The sequence below is a fragment of the Amphibalanus amphitrite genome, unplaced genomic scaffold (assembly GCF_019059575.1).
Source record: "Amphibalanus amphitrite isolate SeventyFive unplaced genomic scaffold, NRLGWU_Aamphi_draft 000271F_arrow, whole genome shotgun sequence".
NCBI lineage: Eukaryota > Metazoa > Arthropoda > Thecostraca > Balanomorpha > Balanidae > Amphibalanus > Amphibalanus amphitrite.
In genome coordinates, this window is record NW_024881766.1 from 614,340 (window position 1) to 631,275 (window position 16,936).

At 46.8% G+C, this 16,936-nt stretch overlaps 1 protein-coding gene across 1 annotated transcript in view; it reads right to left on the reverse strand.

The window, feature by feature from the left end:
• Nucleotides 1-15,629, reverse strand: part of LOC122387028 — a 93,860-nt gene extending 78,231 nt beyond the window's left edge. Inside the window, exon 1 of the mRNA XM_043376835.1 lies at nt 15,397-15,629. The gene's annotated coding sequence lies outside the window, so the exon portion shown is untranslated. The remainder of the gene's footprint in view (nt 1-15,396) is intronic.
• Nucleotides 15,630-16,936: the final 1,307 nt, after the last annotated feature.

Here is a 16,936-nt window from a genome sequence, read left to right on the forward strand (position 1 = left end):
GCGGGCTCCGCCGGGACAAGAAACTGGCGGGGGGGGGGCCGATTCGGCCCCCCCCCTGAGATCTCGAGAACGAAGCAAGATAGCGACAAGCGGTAAACGGCATCGGATACGCATGGACAAGGTCTACAATTTTTACTAAGGTCATTTTCAGGTCAGGTCAAAGATGACGTCACAGGGGTCGAAAAAGTCAAAATGGCGGCGCTAGATATGGAGAGAGTTTTTCTCGAATAACTTTCGAATTAGTCAAGATAGGAACAAACTAAGGGCATCATCGTGATCCTCTCGTCAATCCGCATCGATTGATATATATGTTGACCTCGAAAGGTCAAGGTCAAAGGTTGACCTCAGGTCACGTGACCTCGAGGTCATCATGTATATCATTCGATGCGTCTTGACGAGCTGAACACAATGAGACCATCCACGCGTCTGTATCTTGTTCCTGTACGGAGTTATTGGCCAAAAACCTTTGGTGACCTTTGATGACGTCACATGACCTCACAGCTGCCCAACAGCAAAACAGACCTCAAGGTAGTGAAGGTTGATCGTATATGAAGTCATGTATGGTATATGGGGCCATTCCGACCCGTTTTAGTGGTAAAAACAGGGAGTTGATTTTTCCCCCATTGACTTATAATGGGGAGGTCGCGAAATTGACCTGACCTTAGGTCACCGATATCAAAATTCCGAGATAAACAAATTGCACATACTGGTACCCTAACTAAAGCCTGAAGAGAAGAAATTGATCGGTCAAAAACTCTAGCTCTGGCGTGATTGCAAACTTTTCTGAGGTAGGGTCACCAAACCGCCTCTGGTGACCTGAACTGAGGTCAGATCAACTCAAAATTTTCAGACATGTTGCGTAGAAGCCTTATAGGAAAAGTCAGAAAATTTGAGCTTCCTAGCTCAACGCGTTTGGGAGAAATAACCAAAAAACCTCAGGGGGGGGCTCCTGAGGCCCCCCCCCCCCCCCGCCAGGAATAGGGTTAACGTTATTTGCGAAAAACCTTAGGGGGGGGGGGTTGATACAACCCCCCCCCCCCTAGGCGTTCTAGGGTTAACACAGTAAGACGCCTTTTGGGCGATTCACGAACGGGAGCACGGAGACTGCCTGCGATGAACCGAAAAGGGCTCGCACGTGCTCACGTGCGACGGAACGCTACCTGAGTTGTGCAAACCTCTCTATTGATGAGTCTCTAGCCATACACCAAATTGCAACATGATTTGGCCAGACATTCATGAGAAACAAGAAAAAACGGTGTGCACGTGCGCAGCGCACGTGGTCATCTTCCCAATGCGAGCTCTGGAAACCACTCAGCTTCCAGATGACCAGATGACCCAAACAAGTTGTCTTGCTATGATAAACTTGCCAATCTGTTTTGCAAATTCTTTTATTGTTTTGCGAAAATTTTGTTTGGACTTCAACAAATAATCCGGTCCAATCCAGAATCCACATGACAAGTCATGATTTAATCCGCTCCAGTCCAAATCTGTCTGGACTGGATCAGACTGATAATCCGGTGGATCAGTCTGAAATGTTTCATACTCTGGTTCAGAATAATACTGAACAAACACATTTTAGTACAAAATGAACTGAAAATATGTAGGAAAAAATTATCCTCATGTGGTCAGTTGTGAGCACTGAGCGAGCGGGAATTCATGTTGGGAGTAAGGGCGCCACTTTCCGTGTTGTATTTTGGTAAATTGGCAAGTGTCACGATGTTTGATGCCTGTTTTTATCAAAATGGTCATGGAAAAATAGTGCGGAATCACTAGAAACACGAAAAAAGGGGAGTTAATAATATCTATGGTACCGCCGAACTTTGGTAGGTACCTACCCGCACAAATCTTTGTCCATTGATTTTATTTGCTTAATTGGGGAAAGTCAAGGCTTGGATAGATTTGATTACAATGTTTTAGGTAGGGTTAGGTTAGGTTTGGTTATGTTTTGTCTATTTATTTTGCCTCAAAACTGAAAAAATGAATAGGTATTTGAAATACAAAGATTTGTCCTGAGGGCTGTTCACGGGCCCTGTGTGCGGTCGGACCGCACACAGCCTCCAAGCTCCGCCCACTGCGTCCCTACGTCAGCCTTCCGTCACCGCACACAGCGACCGCTGCACACTGGTCGGAAACGCCCTCACGAGAGGCCACGGGCGATTCCGGAGTTTCGGATTATTTTTTATATAGATCGATTTGAAATTGATCAAATTATTATACTTCGGCCAAAAAAACTAATCCGGGTGACCAAAAATAACTGTAATCAGCCCCCGAAGATGGGGTATCCCAGAACTCGGAAACTGACGCGGAGCAAGAGGTTTCTTGAGCCGGATATTCAGAGTCTTATTGCTGATAGACACCAAATTGAATTCCGACATATTATGCATCAAAATGTTCCTTATGAAGTTGCCGACTGGTCAGTGCAAAATTTTTTGTATACTTTTTCCCTAACTAAGATTTGCTGTAGCTTTTTTATGAAGGCTCTCCTACTGTGATTCTGGAATATAACTGCAAAGTTTAGGTAAGGAAACAACAGGTAGTCCCATCTAGTTCCACTCTGATTTTTTGTGAGATGAAGCAGGATTTAAATTTACACCAGGGCAACATAAAAGCTAACTGCGCATATTTGCGCAAAATTTGCAGGAGCCGCTATTCCTACCCAACTACCGCCCGCCCCGCCCCAGTTTCGGCTCGGCCGCCGCGCCCGGCTTACGCTGACCTGTGTGGCCTGCACGCATCCATGCGTAGTTGACTGGTCATTAAAAACAGATGCGTTTGAGTTTATGAATTTTGTGAAAAGCGCGTTTTATGTATGCATTTATGTATGTATTGACATCAAAAGCCTTCCACATATTGCGTGGCGATTACGGCTTGCATCTAGAGAGCCTTGCTATTGACAACCATCACTCGGCTGAAGAAAGTGGAAATTGAAACCTTCGTGAATATAAGACGCTGCAAATATAGGACACCTGTCACTGACGTCGGGTTACCTTGGGACGTCTTTTTACATTAGATCACAATTCTGGTATTTAACCCTGGCCGGACCGATTGGTTTTCTATATTGACCGGGGAGGGTTGGTACAACTCCCTCGCCGTTTCGCCTCTAATTGAGCTAGAGCCTCGCGGAAAAAAAAACGCTTGTGTGCCGTTATAAAACGCAACAATTAAGTACTACCCGATTTTAAGGTCTTAGGTCAGCCAGTGGCCTCTTAGGTCAGATAAGTGCCACAAGGCACGGGCTCGGTTTCAGGTTAATTACTTTGCCAAATGCCAAAAATGCTCGCACTGCCGCGATTTTGACATCATCGTGGTTGTCTAGCTCAGGCGCGTTGAATGCTATACTTGGTGTTCGGGTGAAGTCAACTTAAAGGGACTATCCCACCTTTAACATGGGGTTTGAGTTGAGATAGCCAAGTTTGCGGCGAGGTTCAGAAACCACTATCTATCTAGGTTGCAACCCCCGCGGCCTCTTGGTGTTGAAGAAATTCGTTCCCTTCATTTGAAAATGGGCCTTGTACAAGGCCCTATCTTCAACATGGAGCGACCGTTAGTGTGACGTCACCTCGTTTAGTCATTCTGATGTAAATGGGTTTGTTCGTTGAAAAATCGCTTAAAACTTGGTCTGAACTTTGTTGTGGTGCCTACAGAGTAAAAAGAATCAGCTTTATGACAGTAATGTGGCCTGGGGAAGGAGGTAATTTTGGGCTGTGACGTCACATATTTGAAAGTTTGTGTTTGGAATATGGGAAGCCTAAGATGTTTAATGAAAAATAAATGCCAGAACCGTGTTCCTGGTCATCCAATCTATAAAGTCGGGCACAATTTAACTGGTTTTAACAACATTTTAGAAGGTGGGATAGTCCCTTTAAGGTGTTAACCTCGGGTCAAGGTCAGGTCGGAGCCCCTCAGGTCACGAAAATGGTTGAAAGAGGTCATATCGCATAGCATTCGATTCGGCAGGTCTTCCTGAGTCCAGTGGTGGCTTTCCCGACTCTCTAGCTCCATCTGATCAGGAGTTATTGACGAAAAACTTATATGGCCTTAGTGACGTCATAAATGACGTCACGCAAAGTCAACAATGCTAAAGTGAAGCACTGGACCTTGCAAGGAGTGCATGAAACCATTCCCGGTGCCCGAAAAGCAGCTCCCAATTTCCCTTGTTGACTTAAAGTAGTGCTAGATCCTGTATTATACTCAATTATGACGTCATAACTTAACAGATTCACGTCATATATTTAGTGCTTGACATCCAAATGATAGCTTACATATGACAGAGAAGTTATGCAAAGTTTTATGAAGTTTGCTTCACTAGTTGTGGAATAACAAGCAAAAAACTTTTGCGGAAAGGCCGCTGGCCTCTCGCTGGAGCGTTTCCGACCAGTGTGCGCTGTGGCCGGCCGGGACTGGCCACAGCGGACCGTCCACCGCACGCAGCCGTGACGTCAGAGCCGCCTACCCATCCCCTACCCCCACGCCTGCTGGACGCTCCGCACACACCGCACGCAGCAGTGTGCGGTGCCCGTGAACACCCCTCTGGAATCACGTACCTAGGTACTTTGCCATCTCATCACTGATGAATTGATCATGAAAGTCAACTAAATAAAACTCACTCAGAAGTGATACATAATAGGTATTGCCTACAAACACTATACCTAACCGTGCAGTGTTTCACTTTCATTACAATGAGGGGCAGGTACTTATCTACATGCCATTAACCTCACACAAAGCTGATATGATGAGGAGCTTAACGATAATTATATTGTAATATTGCAATACGACTGTGCAAAAATTTCAATTAAAGTAGCAAGAAAAGAATTGAGTTTCATCGAAAACACTAGATATTTATCCCATGACGAATGCACCACATTTGCCTACAACACACTCTGCTGACTTTAATCTTTACGCACATGTAAATCCTGAGGAGATAGAAATTCACACATTTTTCACGTATGGTAATCATCTCACCTCCGTTTTTACGGAATCCTTGCAGACAGCAGTCCCTTGCAGCGGTCCTTTTCCCACACGGTGCCGACTGGTGCCGACCGCCGACGCAGGCCAGTCTCGCAACGTATAAAGTAAACAAAAATGGCGACCGCACCAAAAGCGCTGCAAATTTTTACACCCGAGCCAAGTGACGAACAACCCGCCGCCGGCGGACGCGCGGGAAAATGATGCGCGTTCCGGGTGTGCATGATCCGCTGAATCAACACTCGTCCCATGGGTCTATCATTCACAATGATGCCTGTCCCGGGGATCAACATGCGAGGGACTCGAAACTGGTGTTGATGATTGTGCGAAGTGTGAAGATGACACCCGCAACGCGTATCTTTCTTGGACCAAGGTGCTGATGCGAGGTGTATTATCGAAACACTTCATTTGACACCTGTGTTGTTGAGCAGAATCAGCTGAGTATCCCTGATTCAGGGATCATTCGATTCTTCACACTTGAGATAGGTGTTATTTTTCGGGGACAGGTGTAAAAATGTTTTCAGTGTACCTAAAAATACCAACGTATTTGCTCGCTTACACCTAGGTTTACCAATGTTGTACAGGAGGGACATTTTATTGGTCCACCTGGTACACTCGGGGGCAGATTGATGTTCCACCACTCCCTACCCATCGGGCTCCCATGGATCAGAAGTTGAAGTGGCTGCTGCCAGTGTTGCCTGCCCTCAGCACTGCTCAGCACTGCCTGCCAGTGCCAGTGCTGCCACTGGCAGCAGCCAGTGCTGAGCCATGGGAGCCCGATGGGTAGGGAGTGGTGGAACATCAATCTGCCCCCGAGTGTACCTACCCTTTAAATATCGTGTTTCTAGATGCCATAGAAGTCAATCGCCAGGGGGTCATACCCCCGCCTCCTGGCCGCTCGTGTTAGGAAAAACGCAATCTGACACACCTACAGCGTTATGTCAGACTTACAGCGAAGTGATACTGTGTATTGCAGGGACCGTGACATTTTACACCGAATCATGTCATCTTGCATATCAAAACCAACGGAGCAAAAAAGTAGCTGTTCAAACTACAGATGTATCAATGGGGGACGTACCGGCTGGGGACGTACCGGTTGGGGACGGCTGTGGACGGCTGGGGACGTACCGGCTGGGGACGTACCGGCTGGGGACGTACCGGCTGGGGACGTACCGGCTGGGGACGTACCGGCTGGGGACTTACCGACTGGGGACGTACCGGCTGGGGACGGCTGGGGACGTCAGATTTCCCGGGTGTTTCGGAGACCGTCTCGTCTACGACGTGTCATCACGGCCCCACCCCGTGCCGTGCTGCCACCACGCCACCGAACGCCACTGACCAGCCCTAAGGTGTCGGCGGGTGTGCCTCTTTTCTACGGCCATTTTCCAGCGGCCGGCCGGAGCCAGTCGCGGGAGGCGCTGCTGATTGGTCCGTGCGTAACGCGCGAGCCGCAGAAGCGTCTGCTGATTGGTCTGTGCGTGGTGCGCGTGCCGCAGAGGCGTCTGCTGATTGGTCTGTGCGTGGCGCACGTGCCGCAGAGGCGTCTGGTGATTGGTCTGTGCGCGGCGCGCGTGCCGAAGAGGCGTCTGCTGATTGGCCAGCTGCCTGGGCTGCGCCGTCTTCTGCCGCCTTGGCCGGGACGCTCCACCTCCTGGTCAGTGGACGCGGCGCCGGCCGAGCGTAGCCGCAGGACCAGTGGCGGCTTCTGGTCCCATCTGTCCGTATAGTTTTGAGACATCAATCCGTGTTTTTGTTAGGAAATCACACTTCTTTGTTTGTAAGAATTACTTTTTACTACAACAATAAAGAGTAATTTTCGCATCATTCATTTTCGCTGATGATAGGTAGCCGAGGAGAAAAGTCCATGAATGTATTATTTTCTATTTATATTCTCATAGCTATGCTCTTTGCGAGGAGCTAAGAAGAATACGTAACTAATAAATTGGCATTCATGAAATGCATATGGCTGTTCAGTATTGACATAGCACCAATAAAAATATATGCACCATCTAGGTGGAGCATTGTCATAATACCAAGGGGTGCTTTTCCAGCAGCTGGTGAGTGGCAGAGTCAAATCATTGCGCAGTAAAGCACATACATATAAGCACGCTTTTCGACAGCATCACTATCCTCGCGACTAACGCAAAACAGCTTGTGTCTCAGATGAAATGCAAGCAACCATTGGAGCATTATTACGTGGTAACCTTTTAATTTCAGGGGCGTGCTCGAGTTCCCCCAAAACCCCTAATTCTCCACCCCTGATATGCACAGATATGCCATCTATTCATATGACTCTTATAAGGAAAAGCGTATCTTCAGAGGCTGCATTTTGATTGTTCTTGGGACCCAGGGGCCCGGGAACGATTTTCAAGTTGGGGAGGGGGGGGGGCGAGCCTAAAATACCTGACATGATGCATATGAAACAGTGGCGTAGCTACTAGCTATGGCTCTAAGGTAACACGTATCCCCCCCCCACCGGGTTCAAGGGGATCCTCGGGTCCGAGGGGCCCTGCGGTGCCATTTGACCGCTGAGGGCTAACGATGGCCATATTTCGACTCAGAAGGGCTCCATGGGGCTCGTTAGAGCACCTCATGGGCCCATAAATAGCCACACAAAGATCTCCATAAGGGCCCCACGCCGGCTTCTGCGGGTCTCTTGCAGCTTTTAAGATCTCAATATAATGAACACTTTTCTGTTGGTAAAATTACATGATAAGCAATATAAATGACGGTTTTGAGTGTTGATAGCTGCATAATTTTCGGACATATTTGGACAAATAGTTGACTTTAACATTTTTTGACGGAAAATCAACAAAAATGCCGGACATTAGACGGATATTAGACGTAAATTTTCTAAAACTGGCATCACTTATCTGCTACTGCCTTGGGTCGAAAATATTGGCAAAGAAAAACTGGGAGCGTTGTTTTTTTCGGAGCTATCCCTGTCTTCATTCAAATTCTCACACTATGTTCAAATTACCCCACGCTAAAAGTTATTTTGTCATTTTTAAAAACAGGGTTGAAAAGCAAATTTCTTGGATTGACGGCGCTGATTAGGTCATTATACAACAAAAGCCGTTGCGTATTAGGCGCTAGCAATGCAAGATTTTGCGCTGCAATGAAGTTGCAATGACGTGTTGTTAGGCGTTTTTCCTTGCGAAATTGATTTTTGACACTGTGCGTCAACATCTTCATTCCCTGAAACTTAAATCCCCGTTCATATGATAGCCCTTTTAGTTACGATAATTTCTCTCATTGGTCTTATTGTCATGCCACTTATGGATTTTCCGTAATTTTCTGTTATTCGCACTATGTTCAAATTGCCCCACATGTTCAAATTACCCCACCCTACCCTATAAACATCAAACATGAATGATTAATGAATGTGATAACATGAATGAATGAACATGATAACATGAATGTTCATGTTATCTATGGATATGCGATCAGTTCAGCCAATGCATTGAAGTGCATTGAACATTGCATTACAATTGCAATATGTAGTTCAACTAACTATGAGCGAATATATCACTGATTGTACAGTCCTCCTCCATTTTTGAGCTCAATTTGCTTCATTATTTCACAAAGCACATTGGCTATGTATCACACCTGTCTCAATGAGGTGCGACAACGGCACACCGTTACTCGGTGTCCGCCATTCGCTGAGCTCGTATATATCAGCGGCCTGTCCGTGCTGCCGCTGCTCACCGTATATCTCCAGTAGTCTGACCGTCCGTCCCAGGTCAGCCAGGTGACTGATGGTGTCGGCAGTCACCCCCTGGAGCGACACCGACAGACCACCACACCACGGGGACCGTTCCGGCCACCTCGGCTCCGTCACCTCCGGCCCTGTCGGACAGAGCTGTGTCAGCTGACTGCAGTCGGACAGAGCTGCCGCCAGCTCCCCGGTGCACCACTGACACCAGAGTGTCAGACACTGACACAGCCAGCACTGACACAGCCGAGCGGCTGCACAACGATATTTTTACCAACAGCATACATACGTAAATATTCAAATATGAGCAACATAATTATTACGATTTTTGCAAGGCACATTGGCTTAGGCACTGGGCAGCCAGCCATCGTATAGTAACGGATCAGGCTGGTAAACTACATAAATATATGGTTCGCAGTGGTTGCAATGAAACCATTTCAAATTACAATAATTGCTACAATAATATTTCATACATGCACTTGATGCTCCCACTATATGCAAATGCATGCATTGCATCACTCTAACAATACTATATAACACAAACAAGGCTGTAAGATGTTGGCTGAATTCGATCGGTTCGTCCATTTGCCGTCTCCCTGTCCATTTGTTTATCCATATGCATTGTCCATTATACCGGCATTACATGTATCGATCCGTGGTATCTCACCTCTGACATTGAGGCGCTTGAGGCCCTCTGGCAGCTGCTCCCTCAGTCGCGGGAGGTCGGCGGCGGAGACTGACAGCCGCTCCACAGTCTCCCGTGAGCTCCGCAGCTCCGTCAGCTCGCTGTCACCGACTCCGGCCGGAAGGATCACAGTGATTGGGTCCACCCTGATGATGGCACCACGAAGTTGACTTGGAGTAGTAGTCATTTGTGCTGGAAAGGTGATTGAACCAATGTCAGGCATTTGTCTAGGTCAAACATAGTACACTTACCTACAGATGTAGAAAACACAGAGTGAAAACTGTTTGTGGCTACAATGCTGTGATAATTCCTTGTTTGAGTGAATATGTACTCGAACTTTATCAAAACGATGTAAATTTCATAAATTACGGCGACTTTCCGTAACAGAATATTCAACAAATAAAATGATAATGGATCTTTGACATATAAAACAAAAATCACAATTATTTAGTACATTAGGGGAAAGTGGGGTAAGACGGGCACCAACTTTGGAGCCATTTTTCGGCCATTTAGCAGCATCTTAGAAACGGGAAACTGAGTGATAACCTTTTTTAGACATTTTACTTCCATTTGCCAGAAGATGGGATTTAAACCTGATTCAAAAAATAAACTGCAGCTATTTTTGCAAAACCTTGCAAAAAAACGTCTTACCCCACCCCATGCGGTAAGACGGTCACATGGGTAAGGCAAGACGGCCAGCTTCTTTCACCGACCAGCACAGCTCGCAAAAAAATACCCGATATTAGCTGCATTGACACAGTCGCTCGTTGGTCTGAAGTGCTTCGGAAATGGCAGTATACGAGATTCGTGCAGAAGGCGTACGCTCGTATATAGACCCTAGTTCAGAAGCCATGTATAAGAGCCGTTTTTCACATTCATTATTCGAGAATAAACTGTACCGAAGGAATATTGCTAGCATGTATGTGAGTATCAGAAACAAGCATATTCTTATAAGAAATGTTTCTTTTTTCCTACAGCAACAAAAATATTTTCACCATTACAGACCCATTGGATTCATAGTTGCGCGTCTTACCCCAAACTCAATGTCAGAAGTTCAGCACAATTTTGCTCTGTGGACAATTTGATGCAGACAAAGCAAATCCGCGGTAAATGAACACCGGTGGCATATGAGTGTACCACAAGTGATTGCAAGTTTTTAACTATATAGTGCTGCACACAAAAGCTTCCACAATACATCATGGATGTTTTCAATGAAATGAGTGTTTTAAAGAAATCAAAATAAAACATTGTCGATTGGACACAAATTCACCAGACTTCAATGGTGGTGTGTAGTGGGAAAGCCAATTCTGGTCCTAATTTTTCTCGCTCGTAGCGCTATTGGTTTGGTCTGCAGAAGGGATGCCCGTCTTACCTAGCCTGACCGTCTTACCCCACTTTCCCCTATATTCCGAACTAGGCATATTTTATTGATGTCAATTGATCAATCTGACAGCTTTTGAAAACTTTTCGCATAAATATTTTGTTCAGCTCTTATGTGTAGCTAATTATTTTAATTTTGTATCGTTATAAATTTTGTAGCGTAAATATTATGTCCAATACAGGCCCAAATCATTGACCAGCACCATTCACCACACGACTTGTCATCCTACGGCTCACCATGGCTTATGGCTTCCGTCTTACCTTAGGATGAGGCAGCATTACCTGCAGTACATGTAATATATGTATGTCAGGGTTTGGTGTTTGTTTAATTTTTCAAATAAACAAACATAAACAAACTGTTCACCAACAAATGTGTTCGTGAACAAGTGACGTCATCGGTCAAATTTTGGTAAACAAACAACGAACAGTTCGCGAACGTTCATGAACTGTTCGCGAACACGGTAAAGAGGGGGTAGATAAGACCCCCTCTTTAGCCATTTCGCTCCTAATTGAGATAGAACCTTGCGGGAAAAGCCAGCGTGTGCGTCTTAACCCGCGCACCGACGGGGGGGGGCGGATATCCGCCCCCCCCCCTCAGGTTTTTCGCGAATAGCGGAAAAACCGCGGCGCGTAGCGGCGCGAAATTTGGTATGACTATAACCTCATCAATTTTACACATGGTGTGGAAGTTTGAACCTCCTACCTTTTAAGGTCAGGTCACCAGGTCACTTTGAATGACCCAACCTCAAGTCACTTTTTTGCAACTTTGTCACCGTGCCAGAGCTACAGTAGATGTCGGAGGCCTTTGAAAGTCGCAGGATATTATTAGGTCATTAGTAGCTACAATTTGTATATCTCGGAATTTTGATATAGGTGACCTAAGGTCAGGTCAATTTCGCGACCTCCCCATTATAAGTCAATGGGGGAAAAATCAACTCCCTGTTTTTACCACTAAAACGGGTCGGAATGGCCCCATATACCAAACATGACTTCATATACGATCAACCTTCACTACCTTGAGGTCTGTTTTGCTGTTGGGCAGCTGTGAGGTCATGTGACGTCATCAAAGGTCACCAAAGGTTTTTGGCCAATAACTCCGTACAGGAACAAGATACAGACGCGTGGATGGTCTCATTGTGTTCAGCTCGTCAAGACGCATCGAATGATATACATGATGACCTCGAGGTCACGTGACCTGAGGTCAACCTTTGACCTTGACCTTTCGAGGTCAACATATATATCATTCGATGCGGATTGACGAGAGAATCACGATGATGCCCTTAGTTTGTTCCTATCTTGACTAATTCGAAAGTTATTCGAGAAAAACTCTCTCCATATCTAGCGCCGCCATTTTGACTTTTTCGACCCCTGTGACGTCATCTTTGACCTGACCTGAAAATGACCTTAGTAAAAATTGTAGATCTTGGCCGTGCGTATCCGATGCCGTTTACCGCTTGTCGCTATCTTGCTTCGTTCTCGAGATCTCAGGGGGGGGCGGTCATCCGCCCCCCCCCGTCGGTGCGAAGTTGGCGCAGACCCCCGTCGGTGCGCGGGTTAACCCGCCACCTGGTGGGGGGGGGGGGCTATTTTTTGCCCCCCCTCCAGACTTTTCGATATATCTCCAGAACCACTGCGCCGATCGTCACCAAACTTTCAGTACCCTCCCGGACATCAATTTTACACATTGTGACCAAAAATTTTTCCAAAGGCTATGATAGGTTGGCCGGAAATGACGTCAGAGTGACGTCATGTTCTGCCGTTTTCGACCCAAAAAAGGGTTTCGCGGGAAGAGCTGTCAGGCCTATAGCTTTGCAAATACAGAAAAATGATACAGACATAAAAGCTGTAGAATGGACAGGGCTACAAAACTGCTATCTCGGATTTTTGAAATTTTTGGATTTTGACCCCCAAAAATCAAAAAATAGATTTTTTGAATATAATAGCCAAAAAATCCAAAAAAATTTTTGAATTTCGAAAAAACCGGAATATATGTGATAGTCCTTACCACCTTCTATCTACATACCAAATTTGAGATCGATACCTCTTTTTTTGGCCAAGTTATAGCGAAAAAACTGTTCAAAATTGATGACGTCAAATTTTCAAACTCAATTTTCAGCAATTCTAGACCTCGTAGCGCAAAACAAAGACCACCATTAGACTCCCCGTGACGAGCTGCATCGAATCAATACCCATTTTATGCAAAAATATCAACTTTGAAATTTGACCTTTTTTGACCTGACCTTGACCTGACCTCCACCAGAAAGTGACCTAAACCGTGCCTGATGGTCTTATAACCAACACCATTGAGTTGGAAATGAAAAACTGGCCATAAAACATGCATCGCATAACCTTAGTAAAGTTGGGTTCATGTGGTGACCCTTGGTGACCTTTGGTGACCTGACCTGTGACCTGACCTGGTATGACCAGTGACCTCTAACAGCAACATATCTACTAGGCAACTGACGCCCTATCGCTGATTCCTGACAAAATGCGTTTTCCTCGGTGTTATAGCGCATTCTCTAGAAGACCCGTGAACGGTGAAACATTTCATCTTTGACCTGACCTGTGACGTCATCGGTGACCCCGAAGTCAATAAAATTTGGTTTCCCTCAACAAATTTGACAGGTCTTTCGAACGCCGTTTGAATTTTTCGGATCCGTCCAGTAGTTTCGGAGATACGAGGGGGGGCAAAAAATAGCCCCTCCCACCAGGTCGCGTTATAAACAGACCCCACCAGGGCGCGGGTTAACAAACCACAGCGATTGGTATCCAATTTCAAGGTCTTACACCAAACGGTGACCCCTGAGGTCAGGTCAAGTGTCATAAAGTAGAGGCTGGTTTTTGGTAAATAACTTCGCCTCAAATGGTGGCAGAGCCACGGTTGTGGCACCATCGTGCTCGTCGTGGCCAGGCGCGTCGAATGATATACTTTTTGTTTAGATTAGGTCTTTTTAGGATGTTGACCTAAGGTCAAGGTCAGGTCAAAGCCACTCGGGTCACAAAGCTGCATGGAGGATGTCATGCTGCATATCATTCGATGTGGCAGTTCTTTCTGAGTCAGTTGATGGCTCAACCGACTCGCTAGCTCAATTTGATCGGAAGTTATTAGCGGAAAGCTCCTACTGCACCAAACAACCTTAGTGTGCTTGAGATATGACTTGTGGCTTGTGCATATTTCACATGTAAAACCTGCCTGCAGTCATGTCTGCACCGTATGCTAACAGTTACTCGAAATATATCAGAAATGATGACTTGTTCATGAACGTTCATGAACGTTCACGAACTGTTCGTGAACAGATAATTGTAAGTGAACATGTGACCTTGAATGCCAAAATTCGTAAACTGTCAAATAAACAAACAAACAAACATTGTTCACGAACTGTTCATGAACAAATATACAAACACCAAACCCTGAAAATTCGACCTTTGACCTGACCTGTGACATCATCAGTTTGACCTAGGTCAACAAAATTGGGTCATAAGGTAGTTCCCTGATAGGGCTATCCAACACCGTTTGCCGCTTGTCGCTAGGTTGCGTGGTTCTCGAGATCTTTTTTGGGGGGGGCAAATTGCCCCCCCCCAACGGGGTGCGTTGCTCGGCAGAGCCCAACGGGGCGCGGGTTAATTTGGGGTTCAAAATCAAAGCAAATATATAACAAACAAGATAGCAGTTTTGTAGCGCTGCTCGTTTTATATCTTTTTGTTTTTCAACATTTTCCTTTATTTTTAAAACTTTGGGCTTGACAGCTCCTCCCATCAAACCTCTTTTGGGTCGGAAATGCCTGAACGTGACGTCACTCTGACGTCATTTGCGGCCAACCTATCATAGACTGTGGAAGAAGATGTAACGAGGTGTAAAACCGATTTACAAGAGGGTTCTGAAATTTTCGCGGCGATCGGCGCATTAATTTGGGAGATAGTGCGAAACGACTGGAACGGGGGGCATAAAACACCCCCAACCAGGGCGTGGGTTAAAAAAAATCCACTGGGTCCTCTAAAGTCAAGGTAACCTCAGGATTGTGGATACGCCGCTGGATGTTCTCTACGATATTAGACTAAGATCAGTGTAAACACGGGCGACAAAATATGAAAAGGAAATAGGATTGATTGACTTTCACATTGGGTTTGACAGCTTGGGGAATATTTATTTGAAGCGCATTATATTCACTCCGACAGGGTGGGCAAAATCTCGTCACTGCAGGGGCAACTGGCAGCCACTGCGGGACATTTGCCCCCTCCCCCAGTAGCGCCTTTAATTAAGGCTACACCTTTAATTAAGGTGGGGGGCGGGGGGAGGGGCATTGCCGACGTTTGGTCCCATTCTTTCCATGCAACGCCCATAGGGCTAATGTTAAAATGCCGAAATCAAGTTGGCACGGTTCCCCGGTGCCCCCCCTCCCCCTCCCCGTTCCGCCACCTATGCCCTCTTCCCCGTTACTTCATCTAAGCACAGACATCCAAACACTCAGACGGGTACCTAGCACACAGAGAAGACACACAAAGACTCACAGAATCACATACACACCGTTACATAAACACATATTGTCTGACTATAGACACAGACGCACAAAACACACTCAACAACAGACACAGGGACACACAGAACCCCCCCCCCCCCCCCCCCACACACACACAGGTCGGCCCGGCTCACCTGATATTCGCCGCCTCCGCCGTGGTCGGCTCCGGTGGACAGAGCTCAGTACCGTCCACACACTGTCGGACCACCCGCTCTGTCCACTGACCCGGCCGGTGGACGCAGTGCAGCTCGTGCCCCTCCGTCGGCCTTTGTCCCGGTCTGGACCGCTGCAACTGCGCAGTACGTAATTACCCCGGGGCGGGGCGCCGCTGAGTCATGGTACCGGTTAGCGCCGACCTCGGGCCGCTGGGCGACTGCAGCGCCCCTACCGGTCACCGGCGTCGTACTGTAACTAATGGCGTTCATGGAACACTTGAGATGTAAGTGCACAGCTGCCTCGTAAAGGCTAATCAGCAACAACAACAAAATAAAATGGGAGCTCTCTACATTCGTCAAGTACTTGGATGTCCGGGTTCCAATGGGCCTTGTCCCGTAGCGAGGAGACTCTAGCGTGCCCAGTGAGCCGGCGGCGCGGCGTTCCAGACTGATGACGTCAGCGGAAAGCCACCATGGTTTCGTGATAACACGGACCGGATGGCGGTGCAGCAGCCCCCCCCCTCCCCCCTCCCCGGCCGTCTGGAACTCCTCCATCCCTCCGGACACCCCGTGCAGCTCGGCAGTATAAACCATAGTGAGCAGCAGATATGTGCGGGGATGGAAGAGGCAGATCTATGATCTCAGTGGATATCTCGACAAGTTGGAGGGGTTGGACCTACATCTCGCACCTCGCCCGGTCAGGGGTTGGGGAGGGGGAGATTGATTAACCCTCGCCCGCACATGGGGGGGGGGGGGTGGTGGTGGTTGCCACCCCCACCCACCCCCCAGGTATTCTTTCTGCTCTGCACTCAACATTGTTAGAGCTAGAAGTCTGATTTTTTCGAATAGCTGCTCCTCTATACTTTCTTGATACCCACTATAAATTTAAAGTTTCTGTGGTTTTTGGTTTCGGAGATATGAACTTGTTTTTTTGGCCATGTCATGATCCAAATGACCAATTCTCAACATCTTGCGTTGGCTATGGGCCTTGTGAGCATTTGACACCTTGCTTTCGGCCTTTTTTGCCAGTCTTACCTCCCACCTATCATGGAACATGTTGTTCGACGATGTACAGATGTCAAGGTCAGGATCAAGGTCAACCTAGGTCATCTAAAGTAATTGCGTTTTAGGCAAGTTGAATTTACTTTTCGTGAAGTTTTTTTACTGCATTTTTGGTAACAGCTACTCAGATCATGATTTTATGTAATATGGACACATAAACAATCGGTGCACACATCAGTATACACACAGACACACACAGACATACAAACACATATCATTGCTTTTGTGAAACGGGTTTAGGCTAACTTTTCGTTAGCCTAAACCCGATTTTCAATTAATTTAATTTACCCTAACTTTTTGGATAGCATAAATTAACCCGGCGGCCGCTGGGCCTCCGCGCCACCCGCCGGCCGCTGGGGGGGCATATAGTTGCCCCCCCCTTTACTTCTGCGACGATATCGTCGCAACGTGAAAAGATAGAGAAGCGAAACTTTGCACACATCTTCCTGAATACCTA